General features: G+C 31.1%; 1 protein-coding gene across 1 annotated transcript in view; it reads left to right on the forward strand.

Moving 5' to 3' along the window:
• LOC145939318 (uncharacterized) overlaps window positions 1–17,979 on the forward strand; it is a 65,272-nt gene that overhangs the window by 9,405 nt on the left and 37,888 nt on the right. Inside the window, exons 2-3 of the mRNA XM_083043549.1 lie at window positions 13,751–13,953; window positions 15,622–15,657. The gene's annotated coding sequence lies outside the window, so the exon portion shown is untranslated. The remainder of the gene's footprint in view (window positions 1–13,750; window positions 13,954–15,621; window positions 15,658–17,979) is intronic.

A 17,979-nucleotide genomic window follows, 5' to 3' on the forward strand; every position in this document is an offset into this window, starting at 1 on the left:
GAGACGATGTGTTACTTTGGTAGGTTTATTTCTCCGCAAATAATAGAATTAAAGTAAATTGAAAAAAGAATTGATAGAAATATTTATACATTTTGTGATGTTTTGCATTTCTAATTTTTGAAATCAGGTATTTGTTTTACAAATGTAAAATTATTTCCATTTCCCACTCGACACTTAGCTAAGTGGTATCAAGAGGAAAAGCAGAGTGCAAAAGAGAGCACACAAAAAAAAAGAATAGAAGGCATTCAAAAAAATTTATGGACCAATCTGCTATTTCGAAGATTAGGTCTTCAGATTCACGGAAATAAGTCTCTTTCAATTTCTTTTAATTCGTCTATTTCTCACAGTACATAAACGTAAACGCTGCACGTCCATGCAGTCGATTAGACATATCTCGTAAATTTAGCTTATCTGCAGAAGCCGCATGAAAATAGCATCGCGTTTCTCAGCATGCCAAAATAGAATATCCATGAAGACTAGATTGAGTAGATTCCACTAGGGGTCTATTTCAGTTTGGAAACAATCGCAGAAAGGATCACTCATTCTACTGTAAACGATAAATTCCAAGGTCGAGTTTGTATGTTTCTACTAAATGATGATCTAAATGCAGAGATATAATTGTATATTATTGCAATTTTCTCTCTCTCTCTCTCTCCCTCTCGACTATATACATTTGTTTGAATTATCTTTGTTCCATTTAGCATTTCTCTAGCCGCATTTCTCTTGCAATAATTTTAAAATATAATAATATATAATATAATGAATTAAATCTTATTTTGAAATTGACATAAGTTTTAAAAGAACTTGTGAATTTTTGAGCTTATGCAAAAGATGCATGAGGGTTGCATGTGCTAAGCAGAGTAAAGTTTAAATTATCGCAGACTCGAGATATTATCTGATGCCGTAATCGTAAATATCGACAGCGATATTACAAGACCAGCCAAGAATAATACCGACTTCCATCTATATAAGCTGTAAGCATAAATCACTTCCATGTTTACGAGATGTAATCGTAATAATTTATATATCGTAATAGTGAAGGATGCAATCTCAAAAATGTTCGATATTGTATGTCCTTGTGTAACTTTGAAAACAATTTCTACTTTTACATTATATTTCTAGCTTTCTGTTGAAGTTAGCGCGTGGACTAAATTGCAGTTTAAAAATATATGATGTCGTTTTGTAATAGTTTCGAGGGTATGTCAGGAATTGTAAAGTCGTATTTTTTTTATAATTGCACATTTTTACAAATCAAACTAAAAATCGCTAACATTCTTAACGTAAGAATTAAATTATCGAATATTTTTATATTTTACAATATCACAAAATAGTATTCAAGATTATACTGAATTGCATTTTTGATCTTTTATGGAGATATACAATTAATCAAATGCATTGATAAGATGCAAAATTATATATACATATGTATATGTATATATATTTTTTTTGAGAATTTTTTCACAAGATTTACAACAAATAAAATTATATGATATACAATTTTTTATGCCAATTAGAATTAATATTAATTTTGTAACGAAAAGTGATAAAATCACACTTTTCTTCAATAATAACGATATGGATATTATATTTAGATAGCTGACGACGAAGCATTTCTTTAAAGGAAAATGAACACATTTGCAATAGAACATGGATTCTAATAATTGTGTAGTTCTAATAGGAACTACACAAAAAACAGAACCAATATTCTAGTTCGCAAAAGAAAAGAAGGTACGTAGAGATTCACATTAGTGTGTGTTATAGTTCCTCAGTAAATACTTATAGACACGCTTCTTATAAAGCGCTCGCAAGAAATAAATGAGATACTCTAGTTTTTTCGTGGGGATGTTGGTGATGTGGTAGATATCAAGGACTAAACGTCCGTTACAGGCAACTAAAGAAAAAACGAGAAATAAAAAAGTTAGGAGGCGGCAGGCGAGTGCTATTGTAGCGAAAATAATTGATTAGCAATAAAGAAAGTCTGACAAAAGCAATAAGGCATTAATTGAATCTCTTGTCCTCAAAAGAATGAATTAACATTTCGATGGATGTTAACGATGCTAAAAGCGAATGTCTGTTTTATGTAATTTTGGTGACAAAAGAATTGTCACAAAGGAAAAAAAAATAACATAAAAATGCACGAATTTTACAAGAAAAATTAATTATTTAGAAATTATCATGAAAGAATATCTTGATATTTGCTTTAATTTAATTAAAATATTTTAAGTTGTTATATAGTTTATCTTATATATGTTATTAATTATCTTCTATAAAAAAAAAAAAAACCAAATAAACGGAAAATGAATTAAATTGATATAAAAAAGAAATATTTTAATTATGAGAATTATGAGAATAAATTAGGGACTCTAGGAGGATTAGTAGAAATTAGAATGAATAAAAATATCAGGAAATTTTTTAAAAATTTTATTTGGACTATGACATTCCCTATTCAAGTATTATTATAAATTACTTTATTTTTTTTTATTGTCCGAAACTATTGTTATTATATGTATATTACTTTAATTTTTTTCTATTGTCCATTGGACGCGGCTAAGAAATGTTTTCTCCATTTCGCTCGTGCCGTTAAGTGACTCGACTAATTAGCAAGCAACCTGAGTTATTCGTGTTGTATTATGTTTCTTCCGTCTTACAAGGAAAACATTTCTCTCTCTCTCTGATTTTGACGAGTTGAACAAGTTGCGAAATAGATAATTTTTTTAAAAAAGATAATTTTTTTATACTTCAATATAAGTTGCAAATTTAAAACTCCATTCGGAGATATTTATAACTAAATATCAAAAATGAAAAAATTAAAATACATTTTTATAAAGTATTACAAATATTTTATACTAATGTATTTTAAAAAAAACTAAATATTATAAAAATAGTTTATAATTTTTTAAAGGTATGTCTGTGTGTAATGGTTTTTAAAGTAATATATTATAAAATTTTTAAATATTTTATTTTTTATCTCTGACATTTTTTATCTTTCTTTTCTCGGACGATATTTATTAAAATAAAATCTTGATCAATTATTTCGCGAGCCAATAAACTTTAAAATGTACAAAAAACATCTATCTTATATTTTTCATTACTTTAGCTAATTGAATTTTATCACAATCAGAGAAAGAGAGACCATTACGAACATTTCTTCGATAGTTCCTTCGGAATACGGAGGAAAAAGAAGTGCCAGCAGATATTAAGTTTAAAATTTAATCTCATTCATTAAAACGATATACTTTGCGTCACGATCTGTCACTCTAGCGACCTCATACTTCGTCATTTTTCCATTTAACCTTTCACTGCTATGCGAAGCTGGTTGTAACAGCTCTCGTTAATTCTTTAACATCTGCGACGGTTTCTGCACTGCACTATTTCCCTGTACCCTGTTAAAAGCGTGCTTTTTAAAATAATCAAGGTAATTTCGCGTGAACATTACAGTATTCGCGAACCGACCGAAACAAAGGCTAATATTTGCGGAACGCATTATGCGTTAAATACGATAATATATTTTTCAGCTGATTATAATATGAATATGATCTTTGTAAGAAAAATAAAATTCGAAATTAGACTAGCACGCTACACGCCATAGTTAGTATGATATTTGACAAATGAGTTACATCAAAGCAGCACATTAATCCTTATGCTTGTTAATAATGAGATGATCTGCTGCCACTGTTATTGCGATAAGTTTCATTAAGTGTCCTCGACAATTCATGATCAAAACGCTATTATTACGTAATAAGGGAAGAGGATATTAAAATTCTATTAAACTGAATATAATCGATAAAATTGTGTTTAAACTTCTTTTTGAAATATAGAAAATTGTATTAAAAATATTTAGTCTTAAATCAAAATGTTTTTGCGTAAGATTATATGCAGAATTCTCCTTTCTCGTTTTTTAAAAAGATGATGTCATTTTCATACTTTTCTCTGAGGAGTTAAAATTTAAATTGGAATCTTTTTCTTACGCCATTTAAATTTGCAAATACTCTGCAAACTTTTCATGCAGATATAGGTGGTAAAAAGATACATCAAGATTTGCATTTTTTTTTGTATGTACAGAAAAACTTGAGTTAAACTTAAGAAAAACTTAAGAGATAAGGCAAGAGTTTAAAGCATTTTAAAATTAATATTAATCAAAAAACAATCTTAAGAACAGAAGTAAAAGTGTCACAAGACATTAAACATTTATTTGAGAGGGTATTTAAATGCAAGCTGTAGAAACATTTACGTTTTCGATTATATATATGTAGGTATATTTACTATCCTCTTTCCGGAGATTGTCAGTAGAGCTGATTTGTGAGTTTGGCGATCGATCGTCTTGGCGTGTTGAAGTTACTAACAACCTTTAACGGCTCTTAAGTACATATAATGCACTGGCACACGCTCTACACTTGAAACAGCGGTAAGTGCCCTTTTATTCGCGTGTAACGGAGCTTTAAAATGGGTCGATAAATCAAATCTCCGACTAATGTCTGCATTGTAACAGACGAAGGCGCGCGCGTAGCGGACCTCATAATGGAGATGGATGCAGTTCATGCAGCTCCGCGTCCGAAATGAAATTTTCAAACTACCACCTGATATTCGTACCATTTGGCTTATGCATCTCTTCCGGTCGAACTCCCTCTGTCTCTCTCTTTCTCACTTTCTCTTACTACTAAAAGCGCATCCTAAGTACGTGCCATTGTTTTCGGCATCGCAGTTACGAACGATATATATCCCCTTTTGCCCCGACATTCTCTTCAATCTAAAAGCTCCATTACGAAATCGCACCAGCGAATAAAATACGAGTACACATTGCGGAAAGAAATAGATAATACATCTATATCTATACTAATATATAAAAAGGAATACTAGTAAAATTACGCTTATGCACCGGCGATGATCATTAGCCGGAAACGGAAAGAATTTCTCATCTGCATTGAGATAGCTCTGATAGAAGTCAAAGTTACATCTCTGACTAGATGTAGCCAGAATGATTGTGGCCAATAAAGATAGGTCCATTGGCCTAAAAAATAGTTGATTTAATCGTGTAAATGACGCTATTGTAAATTATGGGTAAATAACGTAAACACGCGATATATTCGATCTCAGATCTAATATTTGATATTTAACGTTAGTGCATGGGTAAATATACGCATACAATTCTTCGATTGTGTATGTGTGTGTTCATTACCTAGTGTTGCTATAAAGTATTATTATATTACTATATAATCTCATTTCCTTTTATAACCATATATTACTATAAAACAATAATTTTTTATGCACATTAAATTTACGATTATAAAACATCTCTTTTTTTCATTGCATTAAATTTTAATATCAAATTTTTCTATCTCTTTTAGAATCAAGATCGTGTGTGTCGTTTTGCATAATTCATACTATAAAAATATTGTTAAAAATATTGAAATATGTAAATATATTTCTTATTATTTTCATAATAAACATTATACAATTTGAAAATTATTTTTCGGTAGAGTACATTTGACATGTACATGTTTTCTTGTTTTTTTATAATTTTTTTATAAAGGTTTTATTATTCATATATTTGTATCAATTTCTAGCTTTCAAACGGTTCCTCGGGGCTTGTTCGTCGAATTGCGTTTACGTGATATTCTGTAACGCGTTGAATTATTGTGTTGTTAAAAATTACATCGCTTGTTCACGAGCGTAGTGCCAGACTGTGAATGCGCATATGTTTGCAATCGACTCGGTACCATATTTGTAAATCCACTTTACCATTTTGCGCCGTTAAATTGGAGCTGTCCAATGAAAGCACCGATATCGTCGCGTCATAATAAAACTCCGTGCAAGTGGCGCGAACGAGAGATCGTGCAAACACACACTGCATATATCTACAACGCCGGGTCTGTTATATCACGGAGGCGCGTTTGAAATCAATGACCGAACGCGTATGAAAATAAATTTTGGATAATTTTATTCGACGAACGAGAGAAAATATTTGCTATATTAATGTCGCCAAAGTGTCGCGACACATAATGTTGCTTTTATAAAATTATTCATCATTATGTCATATCAATTGAATTTCATGGAAATAACGTGACACATATATAGATACAGTTATTCGGTAATGATGAAAAAAAGAGAATTTCTTGAATAATAATATTATTGACGAGGGAATAGTGGATGTGTCGTGAAATATGTGTAAAACGTTCTTTATTAAATATATACATATATTAGAGAATTTCGGAGAATAACTGAGAATATAAATGGCAATATTTTTGAGAATTGGCTATGGACAATTTATTGGACATAAGATATCTTTTTGGAAAAAGGATAGCTCTCGATATATGTATATATGTATATGTATACGTACATATACAATTTTTACAATTTAATAAAAAGACTTTCTCTTTCTCTCTCTCTTTTTTTCTCTCTAACAGATTGAAAACTTTCTGAATAAAACGAAGGATAGTTTCGAGAAACTCTGTACAGTTGCAATTAATCATGATTATATTGTGTAACTATACAAACGCCGTATTTCGAAGATAGCCATCGTATACGTAATTCTATGCGCGTGCAGGTATAGGTAAGCCTCTGAAAGCTTCTTTGGCAAGACTTGTGATCCTGTACATATCTGCTTAGGAGTGAAACGTCGGAGTAATATATTGCGCACGGCTCGCATATGTTCCGGTATCGTAGCAGGATGCTGTTGGCAGAAATTGAAACACGGTTTAGACAACAAATGAAAGTAGACGCTGATTAAATTCCGATATAACAAATTCTAAAATAGCGGACTTCTCTTTTTTTATTTACGCTCTCGCATCATCTCTACACGGACGCATCAAAAATGTATTTCATGTGTAATAGTTGTACATAATACATATGAGTTTTTATTCGCACAGAATCCCCTTATTTGAAAGCCCCTAAGGGTTCTAGAAACTCTCAATATAGAAAATGGAAACTCGTCTGTAGTGAATATTTATTGTAAAATTTTAGACTGTAGTTATATAATAAAATATTTTGTGATACATTTTCCATAATATACTCTTGGAAATTGAATGGTGACTTGCCAATATATTAACAAAATTCATGATATCAAGGGCAAAGCATTAAATAATTGTTATTTCTTTTTTGTTGAAATAAGAATCCGTGTTTTTTTTTCAAAGGATTTAAAATATATCAATATTGATTATATCAATATTTTACATAAATTTCTGTATCAAGTGTGCTTGTTATTACATCAAATTTCGTAAACAACCACAAGGGGTAACTGTCCACAGGGACCGTTCAACACGGTAGTCGAAGTTTCAGCCAAAAATATCTCTGACCAAAACACACATATTGCGCTATATATCTCTACCACCCGCTTATGACAATACTGGCACTTTATACGCGATCGGTTTCTCGTTGTACGATGAAATTTCGCCGTTTCAAAGCAAACTGCCCGCATATTCCATGCATACTGCAAAGGAAGAAAGGAAGAAAGGAAGAGAATAAGAGAGGACACGGGACACATCCGCCGAGTATATGCATGTATGTCTACTAATCGATATCCAATCTGCATGAAGAAGAAAACGGGGAAACAGGACTGATCTTTGTGGCAAAGAGAAGGCAAAGAATGATCTTCGCGATTGTCAAGAGATCGCGTGGAGCTCGCGTGACGACCGCGAGCGGGATATCGAGCCAATTTTGCCATCGGAATTTAAAATGTTTTCATGAATAAAAGTCGAGGGGACACAGAGAGAGAGAGAGAGCAGAGAGAGAGCGTCGAAATCGGCCGTGAACGGGTTTGCCGAGATGGCAGGATACGAATCGACGAACGGCGGGAACATACGCTCGCCAGCAGTCGCGGCGCGTAAATCCAGCACAGCCATAATGTCGGGCTCGCACGCACAGATGTGTATCAGTCTAACTTTCAAATGTGCACACAGATGCAATTTTACGAGTTTTTTTATCTGCATTTTTTATTTTGACACAATAATGGAATAACGCGGTTGAATAAATAAGTTCTAAAGTTATTTCAGTTTTATCGTATCTGCGTGGAAATAACAATAAATTGTTATTGCTTTAAATTATTATTTTATGTAGAGAGAAAGAAAAATAGTGTGTAGATAATGAGAGAGAAAAAAAAATTATATATAAATATATAAATAAAATACTCGCGTAAAATTAATTTATTCGATATATTTATTGTTTTTTTATAATTTTATTTAGAAATTATTTTAAAAAAATTTTATTAGAATTTTATAAAATTCACAATTGAAAATGTAGTATCGACGATATAGCATGTTTGTTCATGATTTGAAAAATATTACTATTCTATTTGTGTAAAAAGAGAAGAGAAAACTTTTTTAAATCAATTGTGTCGCATGTAGGAGAGAAAGAAAGAGAGAGATTTATACTGACATTCGCGAATCGTATGCATTTACTAGCCTTTCGTCGATCCCGAATTCGTCAGATTGACCGATGAGTTAAACGTTGCGGAAGAGCCGATTTTAATTAGCGTTATTAAGCGCCACAATTGGCAATTTTCATATTTTTGTATCCCGGATATTTTCATAGATCACCCATTTTCATTAGGATATCGAATCCTTTCACATCCATGTTGTTTCAATAAAGCGAACGCCCATCGAAGCGACGACGAGTTACCTGCTCGCTGGACCGTTTCATTTGGCTTTGAATATCGACTTTATGGGTGGTCGCGAATGTTTCACAGGCTTGCGCGGAAACACCAACCCTCGTGGAATTAACGGTATTAACGTTTCGAAACACACATTTAGTTCCGATTTCGTATTCCGGATTTAGGTATAATTTAGTATGAACAGAGCGCATCGCGCGTTCGACATTTTCCTAAGCGCGTTCGCTTGATAATTATTTATAGATTCGATCTCAAATAACGCGACAGGCGATATTTACATGTCATGGAGTATATTTTATACATATCTCATTTGTAATAGTGAGCGAACAATTTCTTTATCCGTAGGATGGAATATTTAATCATTGAAAAATTGAGAGAATAATATATTTTTAAACATGATTATTTTAGCTTGCAATAGTTTTAACGATTTGATAAACTACACGTGATATTAAAGAACAATTATTTATAAAAGCTTGCTTACTTTTACAAAGTGTCAGAGAAATCTACCGCATGACTTTTCAACCACACTCTATCTCGGTTCAGTCAATCTATTTTTCCAACTTTAAACTTTGCTATTCTGAAACTGTATGCGCAATGATCTCCACGGACTGTGATTTTTCTACTTCGCCTTTTTCGAGATAAACAACTTTATTTGAATTTTGAGACCGGTATTCTGTACGAATATTTGCCTTGTTTAATGATAAATGTGATTGTTTAAATTTAATTTTTAATGCTCAATATTAAATGGCATTTTTTCCTTTAAATTAAATCTTAGCGTTTATAATCGATAAAAAGTGTGTGATATTTGATTCATTTCATGTATATTTAACGCAAGGATCAAATACCCCTCTCTCTTGACACCAATAACAGTAATCTTTATTCTTCTTCGTTCGATTCTTCGCGTTCAGAATTTTTTTTATGTTAGTGAGCTGAATATATATTCAGTGAAAGCGGAGATAACATGAGTTATGTAACATTCGTTGGTCAAATCGCAAAAAAACACATTGGCTATTCGAAATAGCTACGAAAGTGCTCTGCACATGAATTAAGAACTATTCTCCAACTCTGTATATTGGACACATCGCCGTGTTCTGAATTATTAATCGCGGATCTTCCTTCACCTGCGTTCGCATATTTTTGTGGATATCTGATTGCGTGCAAGGAATATAAGGAATCCTTCAAAATTAAAGCCTTCAAAGTCATAGAAAGAATTTTTCTGATGTGAAAAAAACGAGAAAAAATGTATAAAATTGTTATATGACCACATAATTAAATTTTTTTGTTTTTATTACTATATACAACATTGCGCTTATGATGAAATTTTCCAAATTGAACATGTTATCGTTAATCATGAGAGAGTGCATAATTAACGACTCTGAAATGTGCAAAGCATTTCGTTATAGATATTTTCTCTTGACGTAAAGGGAAGAAACATATGGAGCGATATAATCATAATTAAAATTCATTGAATTGTTTTCATGAGAAACGTTACAATGTTCGTATTTAAAGACAAAATTTTCAGAATGTCTCATCGTTAGTCACAAAAAATTTCGCGTAATTAACGCGACTTCGGACTGCCTAAAGCGTTACAGTATCATACGTATAAATCATGCGCACGAAATTTTCGAAAAATTGAAAGTTTCCTTCTACCTCAATGTTTAATCTAACATCTCTTTGAGTATTTTAAGTAATCAGATCACCCTAAAACTATTTAATTGATTAGTTTTGTCGAAAGCTTCTTTTTAAATCTCCAAGTAGAAAACTTCGTTCATTATCTAGGTACAAAAAGTGTAGGAGCTTAATACAATACAATTCCTATATATGTAAATGAAACCTATCAAAATTCTCCAGAATCCATAGACGTGCAAAAATAGAAGTTGAAAATAGGAGTAAAATTTCGAGTCGGCCACACAATGGGGAAATTTCGAGAGTGAGCGTACACGATCGAGCGCTCGAAACGCGAGGAGATAATTAAGCTGTTGTCGACGCGCTTGTGCATCGTCGTAATAAGCGTTTCGGCATTAAGACCGCGAGTAATCACGCCGGTTACATTACCGAGAATTTGTAGAACGTAATTCTGCGGGGTATTTCTGCGAAAGCACTCTTATTAAAACGGCAATGTAATGAGTTTTCAAAGGGCCTACAAGTACTTAGAAATTCGACGCGTAATCTCTTTTTCCAATCCTCTTTTCCCGCGAAGAAGAATTTCAGGAGGATTTTTCGCGACTCGAGAATTTAATTACTTCTTTCAGTAGCTATTTATATCAAAACTTTGAATAGTGATAATGGAATAGTGATAATAATTTGATTGAGACGTAGATTGTAAAATAAATTTTTTTAGGAGTGTGACGTCAAACAAAATTTCCGAAAAATTTAAATTGAAAATATACATCGCGATAATATTGTAAATACCATGTTAAAGGGTTTGTTATCTTAGTACCAGATCCTGCTTTGCCATTTAGATTATGGTTCAACGGATTTAGAGTAGAGATTATATCGTAGAATAAAGGCTGTCAAAAAATTGCTTTTTCTTTACTTTTCTTTTTTCTATATCAAAAAGAGATTCTAAAGGTAAGATTACGCTTAGGGAGTCGCCGAAAACCATCCTGCTGGGACTCTTCTCTTCTTTATCAAATAAAATCTACGTCAAAGTAATAGACGCACAATCCGATTTATAGAATATTAGTATTCGACGATTAAACGAATCGGGCGCGATTAAATCATTACGAGTTGTACTGCGTCCCGGTCGAACGAACATATTTGTTTTCGACGAAAAAAAGCGAATCTGTGGGCACTGTCGACAAGCGTCGATATTACGCGACAGCTATGTCGGATTTCGTCGGCCATGCTTTCCCCAATTAGTTCGGGGAAATAGGGATCGCGGATTAATTCGGTTTTGTTATGCTCTGTCAAAACAGTATATCTCGTAAAAAAAATATATATCGCGTATCGCCGTAGTAAAGCCTGCGTTGGGTAACAAATGGGTTGCAACAGGTCGATATAAAATCGTCAAGTAAAATTGCAACTTTTATTGGCGGAAACCCGGGGCTTAATTGATATACTCTCTTTGTTGCACTCTTGTTTCGTTCGATTTCCTCGTTTCATTCGATTTCCTTTCTTGCGATTCGTGATTTATCTACCTTGGGTGCAGCCGCGTCATCTGATATCGAGCTGTCTTTTTATATGAATATATCGTAGCATGTTACCACGGCAAATTGCAAAAAGTTTACCAACATCCAATACCTGCTTTTTGCTATGATCCGGTATCTGTATTGAAAATCGATGTTTTCTATTAATAGATCAACATTGTAACATTTTGTACTTTTTTTTTCTAGCAGGATGCATCGTTAAATTAACTCTTTGCCTTGAGGAATTTTTTATCGCATTGTATGAAGCACTTTTTCATTCGCGTGATAGTGTACAGATTATTAGAGAAACAATATTCTTAATTTCAATGATAGAATTAAATTTTTTAAAATAAATCTAAAATTAATCTCTTTTATATTGAAAGTGAGATATTCGTAATGTTTTCATATAAAATGTGCAAATACCTATATGTCAAAAATATGAAATGCATTACCGAATTATTGCAATGTATTAATCCGAAACTGTTAGCAATTTTTCTATATCTGTTTATTATTATTTTTTTAGACAAGTTTATCGTAAAAAAATATAAAATAAATATTTCTATATTCTATTTTCTTAATATTTTTTATTATAATGTAACTTTAAGTTTACTGTCTTAATTTGGTATCGTAAAAAAATGGGCATGTTATATGTACGATCTATAGAACTACACGAATATATTCTTCAGATTAAACTCTATGTCGTTACCCAGAACAGCAGTCAAAGTTTAACTATTGCTAGTCGTATTAGGAGGAACCAACTTACTGGCAGACAATGCTAGGTCACTTGCCAAATATTTGCCAAGGCGAGTTTCAACGCACCTTCATGAGTTTCGCATTTCATATTCAGTAATGGAAGGAAATATGCGTGCATGTGTATGTATGTGTGTGTATGTGTACGTGTGTAGATGTGTGCATGCATGCACGTATGTGTATGTGCGTGCCTGTGTATATGTGTGAGAAAACTGGCACCCAAGAAAAAATTGATCGCGATATTGCGTTAGTTAGTATGCACGATCGTAAATGAAGGAAGATACACAATGAATAATTCATGTTGGCTTTTATTTTACATGTGATAGAAAAAATTTAATATTTGCTTCAATAATTTAATTGTATGTCAAAATCTCTTATGAGATTTATAGATAATTTAACTGCAATAAAGAATCGCGATAATGTGGGTTTCTGTGTTCTAAACTTATACTGAAATTATACTGTCGCTATAGCGTTATCGATTCTAAATATTTAAAGAAATAGATGTACGTTTAGATGTACGCTATTCTTTGACTTTATGTTAAAAAGAATGATATTAAAAAAAAACAATATAAAGTTTGTTTAAACACGATTAATATTTTTTCACAGAAATCAGCTGATTAAAGCGTTAATTTGTTAATTAAATTTTAAAATAATAATATGGTAAAAAATTAAAATAGTAATATGTTGTAAATAATATGTTATAATACCTTACTCTTGATTAATATATTTTGACAGAAATCAGCTGATAACTGTCAAAAATATTATAACATATTATTTAAAACATATTACTTCAATTTTTATAACATATTATTATTTTAAAAATTAATTAGCAAATTAACGCTTTAATCAGCTAATTTCTGTCAAAAAATATTAATAAAGCGAAAATTTGCCAATTAAATTTTAAAATAATATGTTATAAAAATAAAAATAGTAATATGTTGTAAATAATATGTTATAATACCTCATTTTTGATTAACATTTTTTGATAAAAATCAGCTGATAACTGTCAAAAATATTAATCGAGTTTAAAATATTATAACTTATTATTTAAAACATATTATTATTTTAATTTTTATAACATTATTTTAAAAATTAATTAGCAAATTAACGTTTTAATTAGCTGATTTCTGTCAAAAAATATTAATAAAGCGAAAATTTGTTAATTAAATATTCTAGCTTACATATTTATATTTATATTGTATACGTTATAATGCGAATAAGATAAATAATAAGATTATTCTAATATATGTATGTATTTTATTTGTTACAGATAACATTGCGAATTGCGATACACAGCGATTCACGCGTCGTGTCGGGAGTGCCGTGTAAAGTTTCGCGTGTCGGGAGTGCCGTGTAAAGTATCGGGCGATCGTAATTATTCGTGTTTTCGCGAGTGTCGTGAGTGCTACCATGGACTTCTTTTGAGAGGAGGAGGCCCGGGGAGGCATCGGGCGACAGCGAGGCAACTGTGAGGTATGCAAAATAAAAACATTTTTTTCTAAACTGTATTGAGATATTCGACCGTTTCCAGATTTTTAAAACACCCTGTACACACATATACATATATATGTACACTAGCGGATCCTGACGTCGATAATGGGGGGGGGGGGGTTTGCAAAATTATTTAATTTAATATTTTTGGTTTCATGATTAGCTTTTATTCCAGGATCAACCACGTCGATAGCTCTTTAATGTTTGTTTTTCTTTATTTATATTTTTTAAACAAATTCAGCAAAACTGTTTCTTTTTATTTGCAAGGGGGAGGGGGTTACCCCCCCCAGGATCCGCCAGTGTATATATATATATATATATATATATATATGTATATATATTATGTAGATATAAAGAATTTTTCGCCTAATTATTTTCATGCCGCGAAATTATCTCATCATTTCGTCCTATGTCTGACTTAATCTACACTTAACTCCTTGAATGCGTAATGAGTATAATTTACAATGTATCTTATACATACATATTGTATATATTATATAGATATAAAGAATTTCGCTTAATTATTTTCGTGCAACGAAATTATCTCATTATTTCGTCCTATGTCTGACTTAATCTACACTTAACTCCTTAAATGCGTAATGAGTATAATTTACAGTGTATCTTATACTTTATATATACTATATATATATATATATATATATATAAAATATAATATAAAATATATATATATATAAAAGCATAAAATACACTGTAAATTATACTCATTACGCATTCAAGGAGTTAGGTCTAGATTAAGTCAGACATAGGACGAAATAATGAGATAATTTCGTTGCACGAAAATAATTAGGCGAAATTCTTTATATCTATATATAATATATACAATATGTACGTATAAGATATACTGTAAATTATACTCATTACGCATTCAAGGAGTTAGGTGTAGATTAAGTCAGACATACGGCGAAATAATGAGATAATTTTGTTGCATGAAAATAATTAGGCGAAATTCTTTATATATATATATATATAATATATACAATATGTGTATGTATAAAATACACTGTAAATTATACTCATTACGCATTCAAGGAGTTAAGTGTAGATTAAGTCAGACATAGGACAAAATGATGAGATAATTTCGTTGCACGAAAATAATTAGGCGAAATTCTTTATATCTATATAATATATATAATATGTATGTATAAGATACACTGTAAATTATACTCATTACGCATTCAAGGAATTAAGTATAGATTAAGTCAGACATAGGACGAAATGATGAGATAATTTCGTTGTACGAAAATAATTAGGCGAAATTCTTTGTTCTATATTATAATATATAATTATATAGATATAATATATATTATATAGATATAAAGAATTTCAACTAATTATTTTCGTGTAATGAAATCTCATCATTTCGTCCTATGTCTGACTTAATCTATACTTAACTCCTTGAATGCGTAATGAGTATAATTTACAGTGTATCTTATTCTTATATATATACACTAGCGGATCCTGACGTCAATAGCTCTTTAATGTTTGTTTTTCTTTATTTATATTTTTTAAACAAATTCAGCAAAACTGTTTCTTTTAATTTGCAAGGGGGGGAAGGTTTTAACCCCAAAACTCCCCCCCAGGATCCGCCAGTATATATGTATATACATCATTTGAATATTTTGTTTTCAGATCAGAGGTACTACAGCTCCGCTATTGCACGTATCGGTGAGTGAGAAATTGTTCATTTTATAACATTTTTATAGCGATAATGGGAGTGTATGAAGTTGGCGTCTCATTTCGTGGAAACTCATAAATAATTAAGAGTTCTGGCTTTATCTTCAATAGTAGAACTATTATATACGCCAGCTTCACACACATATTATTATTTTAAAAGTTAATTAGCAAATTAACGCTTTATTGATACTTTTTGATAGAAATTAGCTGATAATAAAGCATTATTTGCTAATTAAATTTTAAAATAATATATTGAAAATATTAAAATAGTAATATGTTTTAAATAATATGTTATAATACCTTATCCGCGATTAATATTTTTTGACAGAAATCAGCTGATAATTGTCAAAAATATTAATCGAATTGAAAGTATTATAACATCCCATTCTAAAAATGGCATGTTAAATCGATTCTCGCAAATATTGTTGCATCTTTTCCGCGATGCTTATTGATTGTCTCAATTCGCATTGTGCGTTATATTCGTAGTATCGAGAGGCTATTATCACGAGAGTTAGTAGTTTGACAGTTTGTTCAAAATAAAATAAAATAAAATAATATGTTTTAAATAATATGTTATAATACTTTAAATTCGATTAATATTTTTTGACAGAAATCAGCTGATAACTGTCAAAAATATTAATCGAGTTTAAAGTATTATAACATATTATTTAAAACATATTATTATTCCATTTTATTTTGAACAAACTGTTAAACTGCTAATCCTCGCATCACAGCCTCTCGATGTTAGAAATATAATGCACAATAATGCGAAACGAGACAGCTAAACAGGATCACGGAAAAGAGACAACAATACTTGCGAGAATCGACTGAATATGCCTTTTTTTTAGAAACGAGGGATTCAATGATTTTTTTACATATCAATTTTTTTAACTTGAATGATGTAAGTCTATCTTTTAATATTTTATGTATATTAAAATGGACTATTTGTATATTGATATATATACGTATTATATATATGAAATATATGCCCACACACACATACGGATAATCTGTTATACGTATGTATAGCACATTTAATGCACATGAAAATGTATCATCTAAAGCCGGATTTACATTTTCTGCATTTATGGTAATAATTTTGTATATCAAATTGATAGGCGAAATGATATGCGCGTTATCTTTATTATGTTATTTCTATGTAAGTCTTTATATTCAAAAAAGTAACACATTTTTTTATAGTAATATTTTTTACCAATTAAATTGCGAATTGGTAATATTATATGACAATAGAAAATTGAATGCAAGCAATTATTTCTTCTTCTTGCAGTTAATTGCACTTTTTCAATATGCATATCTATAAATTGATATATGGTAGTATTGAAACACAGTGTCCGATCAAATTGGCACGAACGAAGCAATTAATGGATGTCAGCGGTGTAACAGCGTCTTAATATAAAGAGAAAATTTATTAATTCATATATACAGAGTGTCCGGTGGTTTGCGTTTCATCTGTCGTGGGCAGATTCCTGGGATCATTTGGAGACAATTTTTCCTCAGCGAAAATGTCGAGGGAGGTCATCATTTTTTGCATGTTCCCAATTTTTGTCATCATGTATCTTTGTAACTAAGCCTTAAATTAAAATTCTATTAAAATAAACTCTATCTGAAATTAACTGAAGAATGTGATTTTGTTAATATTTTATTTCCACAAGGCTTAGTTTGTGAAAAACCCTTTATTTTCAATCGCTTATAATTCGAAAATTATTGGTGCCTCGACATTTTCGCTGAGGAAAAATCGTCTCCAAATGATCCCAGGAATCTGCCCACGACCAGGTGAAACGCGAACCACCGGACACCCTGTATATTTATATAGCTAATTATTTATTAATTTTTTTTAGATGATCTTTATTATACTTTTATAATTATATTTTAAATACATTTTTTATTCGTATTTGATGTTCTTTAGAATTAAAATTAATCAATAAATATTTAACGCGAATGTATAAAAAAATGTTGATAGTTTCAAAATAATAATTCTTGAAAATACTGATATTATATTGCTGAAGAAACAAGGTTGACCTGTCAATGTGAATCGGCGTGCTATCATTTCGATAGTTTGAAGAAACTTTATACGTTGCATGTTCACATGTGCATTGTGAAACTCAAAGGAAAACTTAAATGTATTTTGTTTTCAACTTGATGCCCTCTCGCTTCCCTTTTTCCGGCTCTTTTGCCCAGACTGCTAACCGGATTCCAACGATCTCGGGTCGGAGACCCGCGAAACTCGCGCTGAATACTTTCGTGTTTGCGAGAAAGGATAACGCTAACGGCCAGAGACGGCGTGCTCGTCCT

The sequence above is a fragment of the Prenolepis imparis genome, unplaced genomic scaffold (genome assembly GCF_030444845.1).
Source record: "Prenolepis imparis isolate NDT839.2.m4 unplaced genomic scaffold, iyPreImpa1.0 SCAF_8, whole genome shotgun sequence".
NCBI classification, from domain to species: Eukaryota; Metazoa; Arthropoda; class Insecta; order Hymenoptera; family Formicidae; genus Prenolepis; species Prenolepis imparis.